This window comes from Talpa europaea (genome assembly GCF_964194135.1).
Source record: "Talpa europaea genome assembly, chromosome: 14".
Lineage (NCBI taxonomy): Eukaryota > Metazoa > Chordata > Mammalia > Eulipotyphla > Talpidae > Talpa > Talpa europaea.
Window position 1 is genome coordinate 29,523,799 of NC_140082.1, and position 11,025 is coordinate 29,534,823.

Below are 11,025 nucleotides of genomic sequence, written 5' to 3' on the forward strand. Positions count from 1 at the left end.
TTGCATGCTGAATTATACAAATAAGCAAATCGGGCACAAGTATTATTGAGCCCTAAATATTAGTGCTATTAGTCCATTTTATTTATTGTAACACATGTGATAACTACATTATCCATAGCAGCCAAGTGTGTGGTCCTACTTAGATTCTGCCTTAGTCGCATCAGGTTTCAACTCAATACTAGTTAGCAAAGTTCAGAGGAAAAGTTGGCAGATCTAATTAGAATAAATTCTTACTCTGTCCCCTCTTCCACTTCTCCCTGGTTTCACCACCCAAAGTACCAGCTACGATCAATCTTTTGCTTGCACCACTACATTAACTTCCTGTATTGGTCTCTCCAGCCCCCTGTATTCTGCTCTCCACACAACAGCTTCCATCCATCTTTTCTAAGTCATCTTTTTTTTTTTTTTAAAAAAGATTTATTTATTTATGCACAGAAGAGCTGGGGTACAGGCCAGAGATGCAGGGGGTGAGAGGATCCACCAGAGACAAGAGTGGGGAACATAATGGGCAGACTGAAATATACTGCCAAGGGGAGCAGTGGGTGAGACAGGAGAGGTCTGCTGCACCATGTGGGTTGCTCCCTGGCCGGATGGGGAACGAACTCATGCTGCAAAGGCTGCGGATTGCTTCATAGTGTGGTGCTTAACCCCTTGCGCCACCAGGGAGGCCCTCTAAGTCATCTTTTTGGCATATAAATCATATCATGGTATTCCATTAATAAAAATTCTTCATAATTTTTTCATTGCCCTTAGTACAAAACTTACAAAGCCTCGGAGGCACTTTTCTACTTTGCCTTCCTTACCTTTTCTATGTATCCATTTCAGCCAATTCTACAACTCCCCCCCCCCCCCCCCAAACTGTGCTTCAACAATTCCACCTTGTTTTCAAGTTACAGACCACAAAGTGCTTTCTGGCCTCCAGCTCTCTGGAAAGCGCTCCCCTAGCTCCTTTTCACCTTGCAGACCCAAACTATCAATTTCTCAAAGCACTTGCACACCACCTATCCAAAATAGGCCTGGATCATACCCTCTTATTTCACCCTTTTAGATTATCTTTCTGCCCATTCCACAGTGGTATACTTGTTTATCTATTACCCTCTTTAAAGTCTAAGTTTCACGCAGATTAAGTTAAAGTGTATTTGGGGCCCAGACATAACACACATTCAGGAATATAAAGGGGGGGGGGAAGAGGAGGCAAAAATAAACCTAAACAAACCCTAGGAATTTGACTGCAGAATTGAGGTTACCAGAGAGGGACGGGTTGGGGAAAGGAGGGGAAGGGCCGATGGACCTTAGAAGATTATGCTGCTTGGATGGGCGGTGTGGTAAAATACACCTGAAGAATTGTGAGTCCCTAAAAAACCGTGTAGTGTTGTATATATCAACCTTACCTCAATAAAAAACAATACAGGGCCTCCCTGGTGGCGCAAGAGGTTAAGACACAACCTATGAAGCTATCCACAGCCTCTGCAGCAGCGAACCCCAGCCAGGGAGCTACCCACACGCACAGCAGACCTCTCCTGACTCTCCTGCCCGCTGCTCCCCTCAGCAGTGTATCTCAGTCGATCTGCCTGTTCTGTTCCCCACTCTGTCTCTGGTGAATCCTCTCACCCTCTGCACCTCTGATCTGTACCCCAGCTCTTGTATGTGTAAATAAATAAATATTTTTAAAAAGTAAATAAATAATAAATAAACATACATTTACATGCATGAGTAATAAAGCTTCTCCTGACCTCACCAAAAAAAAAATATATATACATTTTAATAAAGCTATTAACAAATCATGAACTTTAAACCCTTAATGAATGAATCAAGTCCAAACGGCAAGCATCTGGCAAGCATTTTGGTTACTTTTAAAAAGAAAAACTGGTCCCTTTAACAGAGCAGACGACCCTACGCGGGGTCCTTCCAGATGCTTTTCAGAGGGGCCCGCACCTCCCCGGCCCCCACACTTTCCCGCCGCTCTCCCCCGGCGCCCACCCGCAAGGCTCGCCCTAGGTTCGCCCGAGATCGCCGCCCCAAGGCAGCCCAATGCCGGTCGCGCCCCCCAGAGAGCCTCCGGACCCCGCGCCTCTCGCCCAGCGTCAGCTCTCCCCGCCGCCCGCGGGCCGCCCTTATCGCGCCGACCCAGCTCCTTACCCGGCTCCGCACAGCTTCCCCGGCTACAGCCAGTCCCGCCAAAATTCTAACTTGGCTCCACCCCCGCCTCTACGTCAGACGCACGCCGACTTGCGACCGCGCTGATTGGCTACGTGAGCGCTCTCGGCGTGGACAACCTGGGGGAGAGGGAGAAAGACGATCCTCGCGTAGAGCAAGCTGATTGGCTCACGTGACCCGGCGCCCTGTTTGTTGGGGGCAAAGGCACTTCCGGTCGGTGCCATTTTAGCGTCTTTAGATGAAATAAAGGGTTCTGGCGCCCCCCAGCTCTTGGAAGTTTAAATCTTTCCCGCAAGGTAGTTTTAACCGGGGTCCAAACTAAGCAATACAGACCTCTCTGTCCAGCTCCAGATCTGAAAATCCACTCCTTTCTTCCTCCCTCCTTCCTGCCTTCCCTCCCCCTTAATGGAGTATTAATATTCCATTTATGAACTCAGCTGTTATCTGAGCATATTATATTGATCTAAGAATAGGAACAATACCTTTTTAAGAACTGTTAATGTTGAAAAATACGTAGTAATGTAAGAACTATAGCACCATACTGAAGAAAGTAGTTTTAGTGCATCACTACATCTAGTTATAAGAAGTTTATCGTAGATATAGTCATTATGCAGACATTCCGGGACCAATTCTCATTGATATTCTGAAGTTCTTTTCTTCCCTTTGATTTTTCAGGTCCACTTTGCATCCAGTTCCACGCAAGAAATGGGAAACAGTGCCAACTGAGTTCTCAGACTTTTCCTGGAGTGAAGAATCAAGCAATTATTACAGGAATTCATGCAGTGGTGATTTTGAGAAGTGGATGTGATTCTGAGAAAGAAGTAGAAGTGATTAACTCACTGAATGTGGGGATGTTAGAGAAGGATTAAGATAATTGGGGAGGAGGGAGAGGGAGTAGTTTTTGAGATTAAAGCACTGCAGGTCAAGAACAAAAGAACAGAACAGGTTTGGGAAAACAGATTTGGTTTTGGACTTCAGGATGAGGTGTGTGAAAGATACAGATTAAGAAAAGTTTGATTTTCAGATCTGGGGTTGGACAGAGTGCTCTGTATTACAGTGGCTCTTAACTTTTTAGCAAGTATGGGAGGGTGATCACAAACTCCTTTAAGAATACAATGAAAATATTTCCCCTCCTCCCAAAATGCACACTCCTACATTCAATATTTTGTATATAGTTTCAGGAGATTTACGTTTTTCCCCTGAAGACGCTCTCCAAGAACCTCTGGTGTAGGAAGAGCCTTAGAGAGCAGACATTTGAGGTATGGAAGAGGCAGAAGCTGAATAGGGCAGCTGGAGTGGCTAGGTAAACAGTACTGCCCTTAATCCTTGGCAAGAGGGTCCCCTCTTGCCTTCACGTGCCCTAGGTCTCATCCTCTTTATGCTCCGTCCTCCCCTACGTGGTGAAGGGTCCAGGGATTCACCTATCCATGTCCTGGGCACTACCTGTTAGCTATAGGTCCTGGACCCTGGAGTTCTTTACCCAGTGACCCTGAATTCACATGTGGGTCCATGTGGCTGCTTCCCCTGGATATCCTTTCAAGGGTAGGTCCCCTGTGCAGCCCAGAATGTGAGTTCAGGTGGTAAAGAAGCAGGGTTTGTAAGGCTGAGGCCACTTCTCCAGATGCTATGCTTCAATGTAAAACTCAAGGAAATGGGTAGTTTTATCTATAAACTTTAAATTTATATATATAAAATGCGAGGACCTCTTGCTCAGGGTTTTCCAGTAGAAGAGGTGGGCCTTCAGGGAAATCATGACACAGGATGCCAAGGAAGGAAAGGTTTAGGAAATGGAAAATGTCAAAGCTAGAGAGCAGAGGTTCTCAAAGTCTGATTCCCAGACTAGAAGCAGAAGCACCACCAGGAAACTTGTTAGAAATCAAGGACTTGGGCCCATGCTAGACCTATTCAATTAGAAAGTCTGAGTGTGAGATGCAACATTCTGTGTTCAGTCTTTGTAATTATTGCATCTCTTCAGAGCAGTGGTTTCTAAAACTTTAGAGTGCATCAGAATCATCTGCTAAAACACAAAACAAGAAAGGGCAATAGGCAGCAGAGGGAAAGGTTAGTTGGCCTGAAGCCTCCTTCTCCAAATGCCACTGGCCTATATGTGCCTCTGATGTCATCCCACTTACCGAGTCTTACAGGTAGTCTTTCACCTCTCCTGAACACACCCTCTCCTCTGCACCCTTTTCTGACTCTTGTTTAAATCTCTTACCAATCTCTTCCATTTCCAACCTATACTCTTATTGCTCTATTTCCAACAAACTCTTGGCCTCGCCTCTCCCTGAACAAAATTCATCAGATTTCCTCAATTCCTAAAAATCCCAAATTTCTTGCCATTCAAGATCTTTATATGGACCTCATTGCTGTCTACTTCTCTACTAACCTTACTTTTATCTTTCCCCACTAGATCAGACTTCTAGCCATACTGAACAGTTTCCATTTCCTCAAATAGCCCAAACTCCGGCAAGCCTTGTGGTCTTTGTACATGAATACCCCTCAACCACTGGATCAGCTCCATCTGCCTGTTTCATTTCTCATCCAACCAACCTCAGTTCAGATATCACCTGCTCTGGGACACTTCTCTGGGTCTCAGGGCAAAGATTTCCTACTTGGTGCTTCCTAGGAGCTCTAGACTCTTGGCTATATAGCGCTTGCCACATTGCACCCAAATGGTTATGTCTTCTGCTTGTTCATCTTTCTCTCACTTCTCTTGTCACTGGTGCCTAGCACACAGCACATGTTGATAAAAAAAAAAAAAAATCCAATAGCGTATTTGCTCCTTAACAAATCACTTTGCCTTTGAGGGCTCAGTTTCTTCATCTGTAAAGTGTTGATAACAGTAATACATAGATTAGAGGGTTTTAGGAAGGATGAAAAGAGAATTTCAGTACATTTTCACACATAGGTTATCAGATATAATAACATTGCCTCAGGTGTAGAAGTTGTTGAGCAAAGACATGCTTCATAGTCTAGGAATTTATAGACTAATTTGGGAGAGGTGATATATGCATAAAAGATAATATAAAGTGACTACCAATGAGTATGAATCTTGCCGATAAAAACTCTATATAGTCTTGGTCGTTTTAATAAATTCCCTAAGAATGTTCAATATATTTTTCCTTGGTTATGCTGGGTTAATAACTATATTTTTTATATATGTGAAATTACTTTTGCCCATGATAATGGTTCCATATATTTAAAAGACAAAATTACTATATAAATCTATCAGCTCATTGAGAGTTCCTGAATCAATACTTTTTGTATTATATTTCATTTTTTTGCAATTACTTAGCTAGGAAAAAATAACAAATTATTCAGTGATGACTATTTTTATAGCAAGAGTACATAGTGTTATTTCAATAATTTTTTTAAATGAAGAACTATGTAAATCAAAGGATGCTAAACAAGAACGTAAAATTATTTATACTTTTTACATGACTTTCATAAGAAAGCAGTTTTGGTACCTTCTATTGTTCCACTAAAGATATGAATATTGGCTTATATACTTGATTCTCTAGGACACTTAAAATCTGCAACAAACTATCATCAACTTTCTCTCACTGAATTAATGATGGTATAATGTATGTGATGTTTCATTAAAAATAATCCCTAATTGGGCCTCCCCGGTGGCGCAATGGTTGAGTGCTGGGTTGTGAAGCTGCCCGCAGCCTCTGCAGCGCCGGTTCGATTCCCAGGCTGCTCCCAGGCCACCGGAGGAGGGTCCCACATGGCGCGCAGACCTCTCCTGCCTGCTGCTCCCCTCAGCAGTGTACTTCGGTCCTTCTACCTATTCTGCTCCCCGCTCTGGCTCTGGTGAATTCTCTCTCACCCTCCCACGATTCTGACTGTACACAGTGCTTGTATGAATAAATAAATTAATTAAAAAAAAAAATCCCAAATTGGGCCTCCCTGGTGGCGCAGCGGTTGAGCACTAGATTGCGAAGCTGCCTGCAGCCTCTGAAGCGCCAGTTCGATTCCCGGCCACTGGGTGAGGATCCCACATGGCGCGCAGACCTCTCCTGCCGCCCACTGCTTCCTCAGCAGTGTACTTCGGTCCTTCTGCCTGCTCTGCTCTCCCCTCTGGCTCTGGTGAATTCTCTCACCCTCCTGTGCTTCTGACTGTACCCAGTATAAATAAATAAATCTCTAAAAAAATAATAATAATCCCAAATTAGTCCTTTCATTATCCACCAAATAGTAACACCATCCAGTCTTCACAACAAATTTGATTTTCTGATGCACACAATGCATATTACATGTGTTCAAATTAAAAATTTTATAGTTCAAAGTTACTTTTCATTAAAAAACAATAGCCTTTATTTTTTAGAGTTTTTGGATTACAGAAAAATGGAATGGTAAGAACCAACTTTCCATATTGTCCCTACTACACAAGTTTCCCATTATTAACATCTTGTGCTCATATGAGACATGTTATAATTTATGAATCAATATTAAACTAAATAATTGACATTACTTTAAAGTCCATAGTACACTAGGGTTTACTCTGTGTTATGTATTTTATGGGTTTTGACGAATGCACCTGCTATCACAGTATCATTCAGAATAATTTCACTGCCTAAAAATTTTTTAGGCGCCACCTATTCATCCTCTCTCCACCTAATGCCTCACAACCTTTTTACTATCTTTAAAGTTTTCAGTTTTGCCTTTTCCAGTATGCTATGCATGTAAGTCATACAGTACATAACGCTTTTTACTTAGGAATATGCATGTAAGGTCTCCCATGGCTCTTTGTATTTTGATAGCTCACTTTCTATTAGCATTGAATAATATTTTCATTGTATGGATGTACCACAATATATCTAATTATTGAGGGACATCTTGGTGGCTTCCAAGTTTTTGGCAATAATGAATAAACCTATTGTATACATTCACATGCAGGTTTTGTGTGGACATAATTCTTCAGTTCAATCTTCCTGGCAACTGGAGAAGGGTCCCACATGGTGCGCAGACCTCTCCTGCTGCCCGCTGCTCCCCTCAGCAGTGTACTTTGGTCCTTCTGCCTGCTCTGCTCCCCGCTCTGGCTCTGGTGAATTCTCTCACCCTCCCGCGCTTCTGACTGTAACCCAGTGATTGTATAAACAAATAAATAAATCTTTAAAAAAAATTAAATAAAGTACCATTTTGAGCAAATAGTACCTTGCCAGCATTTGGTGGCATTATTGTTTTGGTTTTTATGTATAGGTGTATTTTAATTTGCAATCCCCTAATGATAGATGTTGAGCATCCTGTCATGCACTTATTTGCCAACTGTACATTTTCTTTGGTGAGTTAGCTGTTATCTTTTGCCTATTTTGAATTAGGATATTCTCTTATTGTTGAATTTCTTTTTTTTTTTAAGATTTTATTTATTTTTGCATAGAAGAATTGGGGTGCAGGCCAGAGGTGCTGGAGGGGAGTGAGAGGATTCATCAGAGACAGAGTGGGGGGCAGAACAGGCAGATCTACTGAAATACACTGCTAAAGGGAGAAGCAGGTAGGACAGGAGCGGTCTGCTGCGCCATGTTGATTAGCTCCCTTGCTGGGGATTGAACTCAGGCTGTAGTGGTGATAATGCTGAGACTTAACCCCTAGGCCACTGGGGAGGCCCTTGTTGAATTTCTTAATAGATACATATTTTTGAAGTAACATTGCATTATAACCTGTAAGTTTTAGGTGTTAGTGTTGATTTTAAGAGTTCTGTATATACTTTGGATACTGATCCTTTATTAGATATATGTTTTGTAAACATTTATGTTTAATGTTTTGTAAACATTTCTAGTTTGTGGCTTGAGTTAGTTTTTGTGAAAAGTATATGGTTTGTGTACAGATTCATTTTCTTTTGCATGGGGATGTCCAGTTGATGCAGCATTATTTGTTGAAAAGGCTGTATTTCCTCCATTGCATTGCCCTTGCTCCTTTGTCAAAGGCCATCTGAATCTACTGCTGAGCTCGCTACTCTGTCCCACTTATATATTTGTCCATTACAGATACCACACGGTCTTGATGACTATACCTTCATAGTAAGTTCAAGTGGGTAATGTCTGTCCTCCACCTTTGTTCTCCCTCAGTATTTGGTTCACCATTCTGGGTCTTTTGCCTCCTCATACAAACTTTAGAATCAGTGTAGGATTTTCCTTGGGATAGCATTGAACCTACAGATCAGGTTGGGAAGAACTGACATCTTCACAATATTGAGTCTCTCTATACACTGGTATGGAATATATCTCCATTTTTTTAAGTTCTTTTATTTTTTTCATCAGAACTTGTACATATTTTATTATATTTGACTGATTTTTTATGCTAATGTATATAGTATTGTATTTTTTAGTTTCAAGTTCTAATTGTTTACTTGCTGGTATGCTGATATCAGTAATCTGTGTTTTATATTTTCTTACTTAACTTTGATAGAGGTTTATCAATTTTATTGATCATTTCCAAGAACCAGTTTTCAGTTTCATTGATTTTTCTCTATGGACTTTCTGGTTTCAATTTCAATGATTTATGCTCTAATTTTTCTTTTCATCTGCTTAGTTTGTGTTTATTTTGCCATTTTTTCCTAACTTCTTAAAGTAGAAGCTTAAATTATTGGTTTTAGATCTTTCTTCTTTTCTACATATACATTCAAAGCTATGGATTTCCAAAAAAAGATAAACTCATGCTATTCGCAGCAACATGGATGGAGCTAGAAGGAATTATGCTCAGTGAAATAAGCCAGAAGGAAAAACAAAAATATCAGATGATTTCACTTATAACAGGAATATAGGGGAACCAAATAAAACATCAGTGAAAAAAAGGTAGTAACAGTACAAAACACAACAAAGCAAAAAACAGACAATTATGAATCAGAGACATGCTGCGGGGGAGGGAAAGGGATCAGAGGGAGGGAGGAAGGAGAGCAGGAGACTGTGGTGATGGTGCATGGGTGCCTTGGGGAAGGAAATTCTATGGGGACTCAACCTGAGGGAGTGGGGGGAAGCAAATACTGTTTCAAAAAAAAGTAGCCAATAATAAATTGCAACCAAAAAAAGCTATGAATTTCCTGCTAAGCACTGCTTTTGCCTTACCATGCCCCCCATTTGATAAATCATATTTTCATTTGATTTAGTTTTAAATATTTTAAAATTTTCTCTTGAAATTATTGTATTAACCCATGTATTTATAAGGGTGTTGTCTAATCAAGTATTTTGAGGGTTTCCATGTATCTGTTATTTATTTCAATTAATTCCATTGTGGTGTCAGAGCATACTGTGTATGATTTCTGTTGTTTTAAATCTTTTTGTGTAGAAGAGCTGGGGTGTAGGTCAGAGGTGTGGAGGGTGAGAGAATTCACCAGAGACAGAGTGAGGAGCAGGACAGGCAGGTTTACTGAAATACACGGCTGAGGGTAGCAGCGGGTGAGACAGGAGAGATCTGCTACGCCATGTAGCAAGGATAGTGCTGAGACTTAACCAGGGCCACCAGGGACTTAACCAGGCCCTGTTTTAAACTGGTTAAGCTGTGTTTTATTACCCAGAATGTGATTAGTCTTGGTGAATGTTCCGTATAAGCTTGAGCACAATGCGTATGTATTCTGCTATATGTAGAATATGAAGAATTTTATAAGTGTTAACAGTGCTGTTCATTCAAGGATGTCCTCACTATTATTTTTTTTTTTTTACTAGATCTGTTAAATATTAGTAGAAAGGTTTTGAAGTTTCTGACTATATTAGAGGATCCCTCTATTTTTCCTCAAGTTCTATCAGTTTTGATGATCTTTTGCTAGAAGTATATATGTATTAAGGATTGTAATGTTTTCAATTCCTGGAGAATTGACCTCTTTATCGTTTTGTAATGACCTTCTTCATCCCTGATAATTTTCCTTGTTCTGAAGTGTTCTTGGTTTAAAAATAATATGGCTAGTCCATTTTCTTGTGAGCAGTATTGTCATACTATATTTTTCTCCAGTTCTTTAATTTTAATCTATATATACTTTATATATTTTAATCTATATATACTATATATACTTTAATGTTAATCTATATATACTCACTTTGAGTTTCATATAGCATATATAGATGGGTCTTGTTTATTTAATCTTCTCTATAAGAGTCTGTCTTTTATTGCTATATTTAAACCAATGAATTTTAAAGTGATTATTGACATAATTGGATTAATTTGTACCCTATTTTTTACTGTTTTCTATTTGTTGCCCATATTTTTTATAACTGTTGTGGCTTCTAAGACTCTGCTCTACTAAGTGTAACTCTGTCAGTCTGTTTCTCCCATTTTTACACAGCAGTTAAATTCCTCAATTTTCTGAGGGATTTAAAAGGAGTTGAGGGTGTTAAGTTTGTTCAGCATTTTTCTTATTATAAGGATGGGAGTAATGACTTCCATGCTCCTTACATAATGGACAGATCAAAATTATTTTTAAATATAATATTTATAATTTTAAATAATATATTTTAAATACAATATTTAAATATATTGTAAGGCTTAATATTGTAAGACTTAATATTGTAATATTTAATATTGTAAGACTATTTAACTGTGAGACTTTTCGCTGGTCCATAAATATTTCTTACTTGATTCTATCTTTCTGTTGCTCCCATTTAAACAAATCTCAAGAATACAGTATAGGACCTCATTTATGGATTAGTAACAAGGAACACGGTCTTTGAAGAGATATCACACTAAGTTAATTAGATAAGATATGCGCACAGTTTGTAAGCCATTTCTGAATTGGTTTGATTCTCTCAAAACAATAGCTTTAATTTAAACTGATCATATGAATTTGCCTTCATTTGAAATCCTTCCAATGATCAAGCAAATGATTTGATCACACGGTTCACAAGCCATGCACTATTATTTCAGAGTTAGACTAGC